Here is a 13,210-nt window from a genome sequence, read left to right on the forward strand (position 1 = left end):
CGCCCTCTGTGGCAATGAATTCCACAGACCCACCGCTCTCTGGCTGAAGAAATTTCTCCTCATCTCTGTTCTAAAGTGACTCCCTTTTATTCTAAGGCTGTGCCCCCGGGTCCTAGTCTCCCCTGCTAATGGAAACAACTTCCCTACGTCCACCCTATCTAAGCCATTCATTATCTTGTAAGTTTCTATTAGATCTCCCCTCAACCTCCTAAACTCCAATGAATATAATCCCAGGATCCTCAGACGTTCATCGTATGTTAGGCCTACCATTCCTGGGATCATCCGTGTGAATCTCCGCTGGACCCGCTCCAGTGCCAGAATGTCCTTCCTGAGGTGTGGGGCCCAAAATTGCTCACAGTATTCTAAATGGTGCCTAACTAATGCTTTATAAAGCTTCAGAAGTACATCCCTGCTTTTATATTCCAAGCCTCTTGAGATAAATGACAACATTGCATTTGCTTTCTTAATTACGGACTCAACCTGCAAGTTTACCTTTAGAGAATCCTGGACTAGGACTCCCAAGTCCCTTTGCACTTCAGCATTATGAATTTTGTCACTATTTAGAAAATAGTCCATGCCTCTATTCTTTTTTCCAAAGTGCAAGACCTCGCACTTGCCCACGTTGAATTTCATCAGCCATTTCTTGGACCACTCTCCTAAACTGTCTAAATCTTTCTGCAGCCTCCCCACCTCCTCCATACTACCTGCCCCTCCACCTATCTTTGTATCATCGGCAAACTTAGCCAGAATGCCCCCAGTCCCGTCATCTAGATCGTTAATATATAAAGAGAACAGCTGTACAGTAATTGTACTAGGTCATGTAGATGCTATTCAATCCCCCATTTTTGAGTCGTACATAGAACATAGAATATACAGTGCAGAAGGAGGCCATTCTGCCCATCGAGTCTGCATCGATCCCCTTAAGCTCTCACTTCCACCCTATCCCCGTAACCCAATAACCTCACCCAACCCTTTTGGACACTAAGGGCAATTTAGCGTGGCCAGTCCACCTAACCTGCACGTCTTTGGACTGTGGGAGGAAACCGGAGCACCCGGAGGAAACCACGCAGACACGGGGAGAACGTGCAGACTCTGCACAGATAGTGACCCAGCGGGGAATCGAACCTGGGACCCTGGTGCTGTGAAGCCACAGTGCTAGCCACTTGTGCTACCGTGCTGCCCATTTTGTCCTTATTTTTTTACCTACCTGCTGAGTAAACCCCTCTGCTTTTGTTGATGGTGGAAAATGCCCCTGTAAACGTCACACTATAATTACACCCTCCCACCACTGGTGGCACTGCGGAATCTGCACAGACATTCTTTGGCAGCCATCCAGCTCATGAGATGATAGTGGTCAACTCTGTGTTCAACTTCGTAATGGCCGTGTCCCGTGCTGTATTAACACTGCAATGAAACTAGAATGTCACCCAGGGTGTAAGCCTGGGCAATATTTATGGTCACCTTGGACAGCCTAAATGTCAGGAACCCTCTCTTGAGCTCCTTGCTTGGCCAAGGAACGTCGAGCACCATGTTTGTCACCGGCTTGGGTTGAAGGAGTTGCTGAAAGGATGACATATGGAACAGGAACAGAAGTAGGCCATTCGGCCCCTCAGGCCTGCTCCAGCCATTCCAGCCAATGGCTGATCTGTTTGTTTCAAGTTCCACATTCCCATCTACCCAACTTGCCCAACAAGAATATTATCTACCGCCACCTTCAAACTATTCAATGACCCCCACCTTCCATCGTCTTGCAAGGCAGAGGGTTCCAAAGACGCACAACCCTCAAGAGAAAAAAAAAAATTCTCCTCTGAGATATTTGGACATCCTTTGGGCTCCACGCCAGCGTTTTCTTCTTTGGATTGGATTTTGTTTATCGTCACGTGTACCAAGGTACAGTGAAAAGTATTTTTCTGCGAGCAGCTCAACAGATCATTAAGTACATGAAAAGAAAAGAAAAGAAAATACATAATAGGGCAACACAAGGTACACAATGTAACTCCATAGACACCGGCATCGGGTGAAGCATACAGGGGGGTGTAGTGTTAATCAGATCAGAAAAAAGAAAGGTTAGTATTAATGTTAGTCTTAGAATTAAATTTTAAAAGATTAGAACTATTATACCCCGAACAGGCGCCGGAATGTGGCGACTAGGGGCTTTTCACAGTAACATCATTTGAAGCCTACTTGTGACAATAAGCGATTTTCATTTTTCCACAAGTACAAAGAGGTTCGGTTAGGGAGAGTCGCCATGCTCCGGCGCCATCTTGCATCCACCCTGTCAGGGCTTTACTCCTTTGTCCTTCAACCCTCCAGTGGTATCCACCAAGGTAACTAAGGTATTCGCCCATGGCTACAAGGTTGGTTTATGAGTTCCAGTGCATGTCCACGCTGGTGTGCCTGCACACTGCATGTCTGGGGTTAATCCTCCTCTGGGTTTCTCTAAAGCTTTTACCCGGGGGGGGGGGGGGGGGACCCAGTTTCCCTGTGTTGCTATGAGGAGGCACACTTGCCCAAGGAGGGGCTGCATACTGACGGGAAGGGGCCTACACATTTTCGTTCTTTTTGCATTCCTGCTCACCAGTGGCGTTGGCTAAGAACCAAACTAACACCCAAACAGAAGGAGGCCACGTGCCAGTGCCAGGTGCTAGCGAGGTGAGGAACAGGAAGAGAGTGCAGTTAAACACGTGGCTACAGGGATGGTGTAGGAGGGAGGGTTTCAGTTACTTGGATAATTGGAGCACATTCTGGGGAAGGTGGGACCTGTACAAACAGGACGGGTTACGCCTGAACCAGAGGGGCACCAATATCCTTGGAGGGAAATTAGCTACAGCTCTTCGGGGGGGTTTAAACTAATTTGGCAGGGGGATGGGAAACTGATCTGTAGTCCAGGAGGTAGCGTTGCTGGAGTTCAGGAAGTTGAGGGTAGAGCAGTACTGAGGAAGGTACCAAGGTCACAAGAGTGGACCTGCAGGCATGAAGGTGGTTTGAAGTGTGTCTACTTCAATGCGAGGAGCATCAGGAATAAGGTTGTTGAGCTTGAAGCATGGATTGGTACCTGGGACTCCGATGTTGTGGCCATTACGGAGACGTGGATAGAACAGGGACAGGAATGGTTGTTGAGGGTTCCGGGGTTTAGATGTTTCAGTAAGATTAGGGAAGGTGATAAAAGAGGTGGAGGAGTAGCATTGTTGATCACGGATAGTATAATGGCTGCAGAAAGGCAGTTTGAGGAGGATTTGTTCACTGAGGTAGTGTGGGCTGAAGTTAGAAATAGGAAAGGAGCGGTCACTTTGTTCGGAGTTTTCTATAGGCCCCCAAATAGTAACAGATGTGGAGGAAAATATTGCAGTGCACATTATGGATAGGTGCGGTAGTCACAGGGTAGTTGTCATGGGTGACTTTAACTTTCCAAATATTGATTGGAACCTCTATAATTCGAACAGTTCGGATGGGGCAGTATTTGTACAGACTGTGCAGGAGGGTTTCCTCACACAGCATGTGGATAGACCGACAAGAGGGGGGCCACATTGGATTTGGTACTGGGTAATGAACCGGGCCAAGTGTTAGATTTGGTTGTGGGAGAGCACTTTGGAGATCGTGACCACAATTCGGTGACTTTCACTTTAGTAATGGAGAGGGATAAGAACATACGGCAGGGCAAGGTTTATAACTGGGAGAAGGGTAATTACGATGCGATTAGGCAAGAATTGGGGAGCATAAGATGGAAACAGGAGCTGTCAGGGATAGGCACAATTGAGATGTGGAGATTGTTCAAGGAGCAATATTGCGTGTCCTTGATATGTATGTCCCTGTCAGGCACGGAGGATATGGTCGAGTGAGGGAACCATGGTTTACAAAAGAGGTTGAATGTCTTGTCAAGAGGAAGAAGGGGGCTTATGTAAGGATGATAAAACAAGGTTCAGTTAGGGCACTTGAGGGATACAAGATAGCTAGGATGGAGCTCAAGAAAGGGCTTAGGAGAGCTAGGAAGGGGCATGAGAAGTCCTTGGCGGGCAGGATCAAGGAAAACCCCAAGGCTTTTTACACTTATGTGAGGAATAAAAGAATGACCAAGGTGAAGTTAGGGCCGGTCAAGGACAGTAGTGGGAACGTGTGCATAGAGTCTGAAGATATAGGAGAGGCCCTAAATGAATACTTTTCTTCACTGTTCACAAATGGGAGGGGCCATGTTGTTGAGGAGGATAGTGCGATACAGGCTGGTAGACTGGAGGAGGTAGATATTCGGAAGGAAGATGTGTTAGAAATTTTGAGAATCCTGAGGATAGAAAGGTCCCCTGGGCCTGATGGGATATATCCTAGGATTCTTTGGGAGGCGAGGGATGAGATTGCACAGCCTTTTTCTTTGATCTTTATGTCCTCACTGTCAACAGGAATAATGCCAGAAGACTGGAGAGAGGTGAATGTTGTCCTCTTGTTCAAGAAAGAGAATAGGTATAACCCTGGGAATTATAGGCTGGTTAGTCTCACTTTGGTCGTAGGTAAATTATTGGAAAGGGTCCTGAGGGATTTAAGATCATTTGGAAAGATACAGCTTAATCCAGGATAGTCAGCACGGATTTGTGAGGGGTAAGTTTGATTGTATTCTTTGAGGAGGTAACTAAATACATAGATGAAGGTAGAGCAGTTGATGTCGTATACATGGATTTTAATAAGGCGTTTGATAAGGTGCCCCATGGTCGGCTCATGCAGAAAGTAAGGAGGCATAGCGTAGAGGGAAATTTGGCCAATTGGATCAGTAACTGGCGATCACATAGAAGACAGAAGGTGGTGGTAGATGGTAAATTTTCATCCTGGAGCCCAGTTACCAGCGGTGTACCACAGGGATCAGTGCTGGGTCCTCTGCTATTTGTGATTTTTATCAATGACTTGGAGGAGGGGGCTGAAGGGTGGGTTAGTAAATTTGCTGATGACACCAAGATTGGTGGAGTAGTGGATAATGTGGAGGGCTGTTGTCGGCTGAAAAGAGACATTGATAGGATGCAGAGCTGGGCTGAAAAGTGGCAGATGGAGTTTATAACCCTGAGGTGAGGTGATTCATTTTGGTAGGTTAAATTTACACGGTTAACGCCAGGGTTCTGAAGAATGTGGAGGAGCAGAGAGATCTCGGAGTTCATGTCCATAGATCTCTGAAAGTTGCCACCTAAGTGGATAGAGCCGTGAAGAAAGCCTATAGTGTGTTAGCATTTATTAACGGGGGATTGAGTTTAAGAGCCGTGAGGTTATGCTGTAACTGTACAAGACCTTGGTTAGACCACATTTGGAATATTGTGTGCAGTGCTAGTCACCTCGTTACAGGAAGGATGTGGAAGCATTGGAAAGGGTGCAAAGGAGATTTACCAGGATGCTGCCTGGATTGGAGGGCAGGTCTTATGAGGAAAGGTTGAGGGAGCTAGGGCTTTTCTCATTGGAGCGAAGGAGGATGAGAGGTGACTTAATTGAGGTGTACAAGATGATGAGAGGGATAGATAGAATGGACGTTCAGAGACTATTTCCTCGGGTGGATGTAGCTGTTACAAGGGGGCATAACTATAAGGTTCATGGTGGAAGATATAAGAGGGATGCCAGAGGTAGGTTCTTTACTCAGAGAGTGGTTGGGGCGTGGAACGCACTCCAAGCTATGGTAGTGGAGTCGGACACTTTAGGAACTTTCAAGTGGTTATTGGATAGGCACATGGAGCTCACCAGAATGATTGGGAGTCGGTTGATTTGATCTTAGTTTCAGACTAGTTCGGCACAACATCGTGGGCCGAAGGGCCTGCACTGTGCTGTACAGTTCTATGTTCTATGAGACGCCCCACACACTTGAACGCATCGCGCCAATCTGTTGGATACCCGAATGTAGACAATTCCTATCAAAACATGTGGAAAATTGGGATTTATGTAATGGAAAATTTGACTTTTAATTTCGGGATAGCTGCCCTACATATTCTCCACTATTCTTATCCAAAATTGGTACGGACTGCACGTGCTTGTGCCTGATTGGCACCCCATCCACAAACATTCACTACCTCCACTGATGCCGTGTGCAGCATCTACAAGATGCACTGCAGGAACTCACCAAGGCTCCTTAGGCAGCACCTTCCAAACCCCCGGCTGCCCACCAACTAGAAGGACAAGGGCAGCAGATACCCGAGAACAACACGACTGGATGGTCCACTCCACGTCGCTCACCGTCCTGACTTGGAAATAAATCGGCTGTTCCTTCACTATCACTGGGTCAAAGTCGCGGAACCCCCTCCCTAGCAGCACTGTGGGTGTACCTACTGCAGCGGTTCAAGAAGACAGCTCGGCACCACCTTCTCAAGGGACGATTCGGGGTGGGCACCAAATGCTGGCCTAAACCATGTTCCGTGAAATGACTTTTTAAAATGTTTTATCCCATTTTCTTAACTGGTATTGAATTCTTCAGAAACAGAAAATGTGCGAATTTCCAAACAAAATCTTCAAGCCCTTGACAAAATAAGGCTTTCTGTGATAGTTTAATGTTTTACGCCACAGTGTTGATCATTATAATCCCAACTGGAAGATGAAATGAGATGGCTTGACCAAACCTTCAGCAATCGAGGTGTGCTACAGTGTTTGTAAAATGAGAATTGGTTCTCATGTCATACACTGTTGTGCATATTCTCAACACAGGCTCTATATGCCTGAGAGCAGTACAGCACAGAAACAACAGGCCATTCAGCCCATCTAGTTTGCCCCAGCACTTTTGACATCCAATCCACGTTTTCCACATACCCCAGCGATTATTTTATTTTTCTCTGTGCCTTCTTTTAGTGACTTCTTCAGATTCATTTTCTTCATCCAAAACTGCCTGTGGAGCAAGGAACAGGAGGAGGCCATTCGGCCCTTCCTCGCCTGCACCACCATTTAATTCGAGCATGGCAGATCTTCAACCTCAACTCCATCTCCCCCGAATTGGCATCACAAATCCCCTTCATGCCTTTGCCTGACAAAGATCTTTGATTTGTTATGTTGTAGGTGTAACATAAGCGGCTTCCTTGTGGTGCACTTGACAAAGGAAGGTTCAGACGTGGAGATAACTTCAACACGTTTATTAAACTATTTACACTTCTATTAATCGGGTTCGACACTACTGCTAATCCTACTATAGCTACCCAGACTGACTAACCAGTTGCTGCAATCCACGTGGTGGGAGTGATATTGAATCAACCCTGTGTCTGTACTCACTGACTGTCTCCACTGGAAAGAGGCAGATCATGTGTATGGTGTCCTTTATATATGGGTTGGTGTAATGCCCTCCTGTGGTCGTGTCACCTCCATGTGTATCGTGAATATCTATTGGCCGTGTCCTATCTACTTGATCTATTGGTTGAGTGTGTGTGTGATGGCTTTGGTGCTCCCTCTAGTGTCTAGCTAGCCTACATGCATTTACATTGATGCACATCACCACAATCTTGACACACGCAGCCTCAGCGGTTTCGATTAACCTCAAAAGCTGCAGCTTCCTCCGAAGCAGGGAGTCCAGATTTCCGCTACCTCTTGTGTGAGGAAGGTCCTCCCTTGATTCCATCGTCCAATGGCCTGGTTCTAATTTTCAAGCTGCGAGCAGATCCTGATAAAGAAGGCCGAGGGGAACTGCAGGAGAAAGAGTGTGATTGAGTGTGTGACCTCCACCCCTCATACATTGTTGGGTGAGAAAGAACAATTGGTGGCAGATTTGGGTAGAACAAAGAACAAAGAAAATTACAGCACAGGAACAGGCCCTTCGGCCCTCCCAGCCTGCGCAACCAGATTCTTTATCTAAACCTGTCGCCTATTTTCCAAGGATTTACTTCCCTCTGTCCCCTGCCCGTTCATATATCTGTCTAGATGCATCTTAAATGATGCTATTATGCCCGCCTCTACCACCTCCGCCGGCAAAGCGTTCCAGGCACCCACCACCCTTTGCGTAAAAATCGTTCCACGCACATCTCCCTTAAACTTTCCCCCTCTCACCTTGAAATCGTGACCCCTTGTAATTGACACCCCCACTCTTGGAAAAAGCTTGTTGCTATCCACCCTGTCCATACCTCTCATAATTTTGTAGACCTCAATCAGGTCCCCCCCTCAACCTCCGTCTTTCCAACGAAAACAATCCTAATCTACTCAACCTTTCTTCATAGCTAGCACCCGCCATACCAGGCAACATCCTGGTGAACCTCCTCTGCACCCTCTCTAAAGCATCCACATCCTTCTGGTAATGTGGCGACCAGAACTGCACGCAGTATTCCAAATGTGGCCTAACCAAAGTCCTATACAACTGTAACATGACCTGCCGACTCTTGTACTCAATACTCTGTCCGATGAAGGCAAGCATGCTGTATGCCTTCTTGACCACTCTATCGACCTGCGTTGCGACCTTCAGGGTACAATGGACCTGAACTCCCAGATTTCTCTGTACATCAATTTTCCCCAGGACTCTTCCATTGACCGTATAGTCCGCTCTTGAATTAGATCTTCCAAAATGCATCACCTCTCATTTGCCTGGATTGAACTCCATCTGCCATTTCTCTGCCCAACTCTCCAATCTATTTATATTTTGCTGTAGTGGTGAAGGTTTAGAGTTTCTGCATCTTCCTCATGAAAGAGCTGGAGGCAAAAACTATCTGACACGCATCGATTCCATCCCTCACAACATCATGGGCTCCGACTTCCACCTACACTTCCCGGTGAATTCCAAATTTGCCCTCGGCTCGTACTGCTGAGCGAATCAGGGAGCAGCAAAGTTGCTCACCCCCAATTCCTACTCCGGGTTTCCAACTGGGAGTTGGGACTCAGGAAATTTTGTTCCTGTCTTTATCGGTCACCTCGTTGGGTGCACACCATAAACTGCACCCCAGAACCAAACTCTGAATGAACGTGCAAGGTTTCCTGAAGACCCGAAGATGTTGGAACACAAGTAGGCCATTTGGCCCCTCGAGCCTGCTCCTCCATTCAATGAGACCATGGCTGATCTGATACAATAATCCTCAGTTGAATTTCCCTGCCTTGTCCCCATAACCCTCAATTCCCTGACTGATTAAAGATCTGTCTGCCCCAGCCTTGAGCATACTTAACGATTCAGTCTCTGCAGCCCTCTGCGGTAAAGAATTTCACATACTCGCTACCCTCTGAGGGAAGAAATTCCTCCTCATTTCTGTCTTAAATGGGTGACCCCTTACTCTGAGATGATGCCCTCTGGTCCAAGACTCTGCCACAAGGGGAAACAACCTCTCAGCATCTACCCGGACAAGCCCCCAGGGATGCCTATGAGATAACGCCAACATAGTGACAGTAATGAAATCCTGACCCCCCCCGGGCCCACTCCTCCCTTTTGCTAAGAATGAGAGAAAGGCCCTGGAGAGAAGGGCGCTGTTCCTTCACGCAGTCAGCTGTGCATTTATTCGTAACTAGTTCCTTGTCGATTTGCTGGTGTTGTCTGTATTTGGTTGTGCAATATTACATAGCTATCTACACAATTGCTTGGGCAGGTTAATTTATTGTACAAAATCTTCAATTAAAAAGCTGCTGAGAAACCCAAAAGCTTGCAAGGCTGGCATTTATTCATCGCTGAGGGTGGCTGATCTTTCCTTCTGCGCTTTAACACAATATGGGCCCTAAACCATCCTGCATCAGATCGCTGAACTGGTTCACCAATGTGTTATATCAGAGTGTGGTTCATTACAGAACCATTGAATTGTTACAGTGCAGGAGGAGGCCATTCAGCCCATCGTGTCTGCACCAGCTCTCGACGCGAGCAGCGTGATTTAGTGCCATCCCCCTGCCTTCATTTCCCCACGCACCCCTGCGCATTGTTTTGATTCAAATAATCATCCAACGCCCTCCTGAATGCCTCGATTGAACCTGCCTCCAGTGCACTGCCAGGCTGTGAATTCCAGACCCAACCCCTTGCTATGTGAAGAAAAGAATTATCACATCACATCTTTTCCAAGTGGCCATAAATTGGTGCCCCCCTCGTTCTTGATCCTTTTAAGACCGAGAACAGTTTTTCCCCGATCTACTCTGTCCAGCCCCTTCGTGATTTTGAACATCTTTATCAAATCTCCTCTTGGCCTTCTCTCTCTCCAACGAGAACAGTCCCGACCTCTCCAATCTATCCTCATAACTGAAGTTTCTCATCACTGGAACCATCCTTGTAAACCTCTTCTGCGCTCTCTCCAATGTGTTCACATCCTTCCTATAGTGTGGCCCAGAACTGTACACAACACTCCAGCTGAGTTCTAACTAGTGTCTTGTATAAGTTCAGCATAACCTCCTTGCTCTTGTACTCTATTCCCCAAATAATAAAGCCCAGAATACTATCTATTTTATGAACTGCTTTCTCCACCTGCCCTGCCACCTTCAATGATCTCTGCACATTTACACCCTCTACTCCTGCACTCACTTTTATAACAGTATGAAGTCTTACAACACCAGGTTAAAGTCCAACAGGTTTGTTTCGATGTCACTAGCTTTCGGAGCGCTGCTCCTTCCTCAGGTGAATGAAGAGGTATGTTCCAGAAACACATATATAGACAAATTCAAAGATGCCAAACAATGCTTGGAATGCGAGCATTAGCAGGTGATTAAATCTTTACAGATCCAGAGACGGGGTAACCCCAGGTTAAAGAGGTGTGAATTGTATCAAGCCAGGACAGTTGGTAGGATTTCGCAGGCCAGATGGTAGGGGGTGAATGTAATGCGACATGAATCCCAGGTCCCGGTTGAGGCCGCACTCATGTGTGCGGAACTTGGCTATAAGTTTCTGTTCGGCGATTCTGCGTTGTCGCGCGTCCTGAAGGCCGCCTTGGAGAACGCTTACCCGGTTTTATAACAGTGACAACACTTCAAAAATACACGCTTGGCTGTAAAGCGCTTACGGACACACTGCGGTTGTGAAGTGTGCTTTTTAAAATGCCCCCGGCTTCTTGGGCTTGAGTGCAGGTCCGTGACCAGGACTAATCACCAGATTTCTGATCTCGGACCTGCCCTGGCTAGCTGATTGTCCGTGAGAGGCTCCCATTAGTGAAGAAATTCCAGAGGCTTTGCTCCCGAAGAACGCGGCTCTGGTTGAGGGGGACTGGGCCTTCTGAGCTTGGAATCCCGCTGATTCAACAAGGTAAATGAAGGTGAGGGCTGTCTGAACCTAGCCATCCAAAAAGAGCGATTGAGACCACCGTGGCCCCATCAGCAGAGGGGAGGATGGCTTTAACTGAGGGCTGGTAGCTGGATCACATGCCCACTCAACATTTGGCATGGAAGGGAATAATCTTTGTTGAAGTGGTGAAGTAATTTTAAGGAGCATTCGTTAAGCATTTTGAAACAAATCACTTTAATCCCAACAATGAAATGACACTTTGCTGCAGGATTTGACCCCAGAAAGTTTCCTTGTCCAGGGGGTTGCTCCTGTCTGCCTGTCAGTTGGGTCTGGAGTATGTTTTGACCTTAATGGAGTGTTGGCTACTAGCAAATCATCAGTGAACGTCTTTGGGAAAAAGATGGGTGGGTGACCTTCAAAGTCACAGTTGATTCCCCGAGACAGGGGTAATAATTTGTTTTAAGGGGCAATACTCAGGAGGGTGGCCCGGTAGCACAATGGTTAGCACTGTTGCTTCACAGCGCCAGGGACCCAGGTTTGATTCCCGGCTTGGGTCACTGTCTGTACGGAGTCTGCACGTTCTCCCCCTGTGTGCGTGGGTTTCCTCCGGGTGCTCCGGTTTCCTCCCACAGTCCAAAGATGTGCAGGTTAGGTGGATTGAATATTCTGAATTCCCCTCTGTACCCAAACAGACGCCAGAGTGTGGCGATTAGGGGATTTTCACAGTAACTTCATTGCTGTGTTCATGCAAGCCTACTTGCGACACTAATAAAGATTATTATTATTACGAGCTGAACCTTCAAATCTATGAAACATTTTGCCTATTGTGTTGTCTTTTGAAGCGCAATCACTTGCGCACAGATGTTCAAATGCAGACTTAACCATTGTTTTGGGCTAGGGTCGGCTCCGCGGACAACACTCTTGCTTGTCAGAGGTTGTGGGTTCAAGACCCAGTCCAGAAACATGACCACAAATTCTCTGTTGATGCTAGGTTGACCAAATTTTTTACCATCAGGGGTACAGGTGAACCCAAGCAGCGCCCTCAATGTTGTCTTTACAAACCTCGCAAATGAAGTCTGTAATTGGATCCAGATAGAATTGGCACAAGACCAGGATTGAGGGGGAAGAGCATTAACGCACGAGTAGTTTGCGATATTCAAACACTCAGGGAACCATCAGTACAGCAATGGAGTTGCAAATTGGAACTAAATGTTCTGCCATAACAACTTGTACTCAAACCGACGAAATCCAAGCGACTTTTCCCCAGACAGTTCGGTACAGTTAAGTCCTTACTTTGTGTCATTTAAATACTCATTGGCGTCCACCAGAAATACCCAACGATGAGAGATGCTGAATCTTCAAAACTGTGAAAGGTTCAGACATTTTGTATCGTCACCTGAAGCTCAATCACTTCAAGTGCAGATTTGACCATCGTCTTCTGTTAACAGCATAGAACATAGAACGATACAGCGCAGTACAGGCCCTTCGGCCCACGATGTTGCACCGAAACAAAAGCCACCTAACCTACACTATGCCATTATCATCCATATGTTTATCCAATAAACTTTTAAATGCCCTCAATGTTGGCAAGTTCACTACTGTAGCAGGTAGGGCATTCCACGGCCTCACTACTCTGCGTAAAGAACCTACCTCTGACCTCTGTCCTATATCTATTACCCCTCAGTTTAAAGCTATGTCCCCTCGTGCCAGCCATTTCCATCTGCGGGAGAAGGCTCTCACTGTCCACCCTATCCAACCCCCTGATCATTTTGTATGCCTCTATTAAGTCTCCTCTTAACCTTCTTCTCTCCAACGAAAACAACCTCAAATCCATCAGCCTTTCCTCATAAGATTTTCCCTCCATACCAGGCAACATCCTGGTAAATCTCCTCTGAACCCGCTCCAAAGCCTCCACGTCCTTCCTATAATGTGGTGACCAGAACTGTACGCAATACTCCAAATGCGGCCGTACCAGAGTTCTGTACAGCTGCAACATGACCTCTTGACTCCGGAACTCAATCCCTCTACCAATAAAGGCCAACACTCCATAGGCCTTCTTCACAACCCTATCAACCTGGGTGGCAACTTTCAGGGATCTATGTACATGGA

Source organism: Scyliorhinus torazame, chromosome 30, assembly GCF_047496885.1.
Source record: "Scyliorhinus torazame isolate Kashiwa2021f chromosome 30, sScyTor2.1, whole genome shotgun sequence".
NCBI classification, from domain to species: Eukaryota; Metazoa; Chordata; class Chondrichthyes; order Carcharhiniformes; family Scyliorhinidae; genus Scyliorhinus; species Scyliorhinus torazame.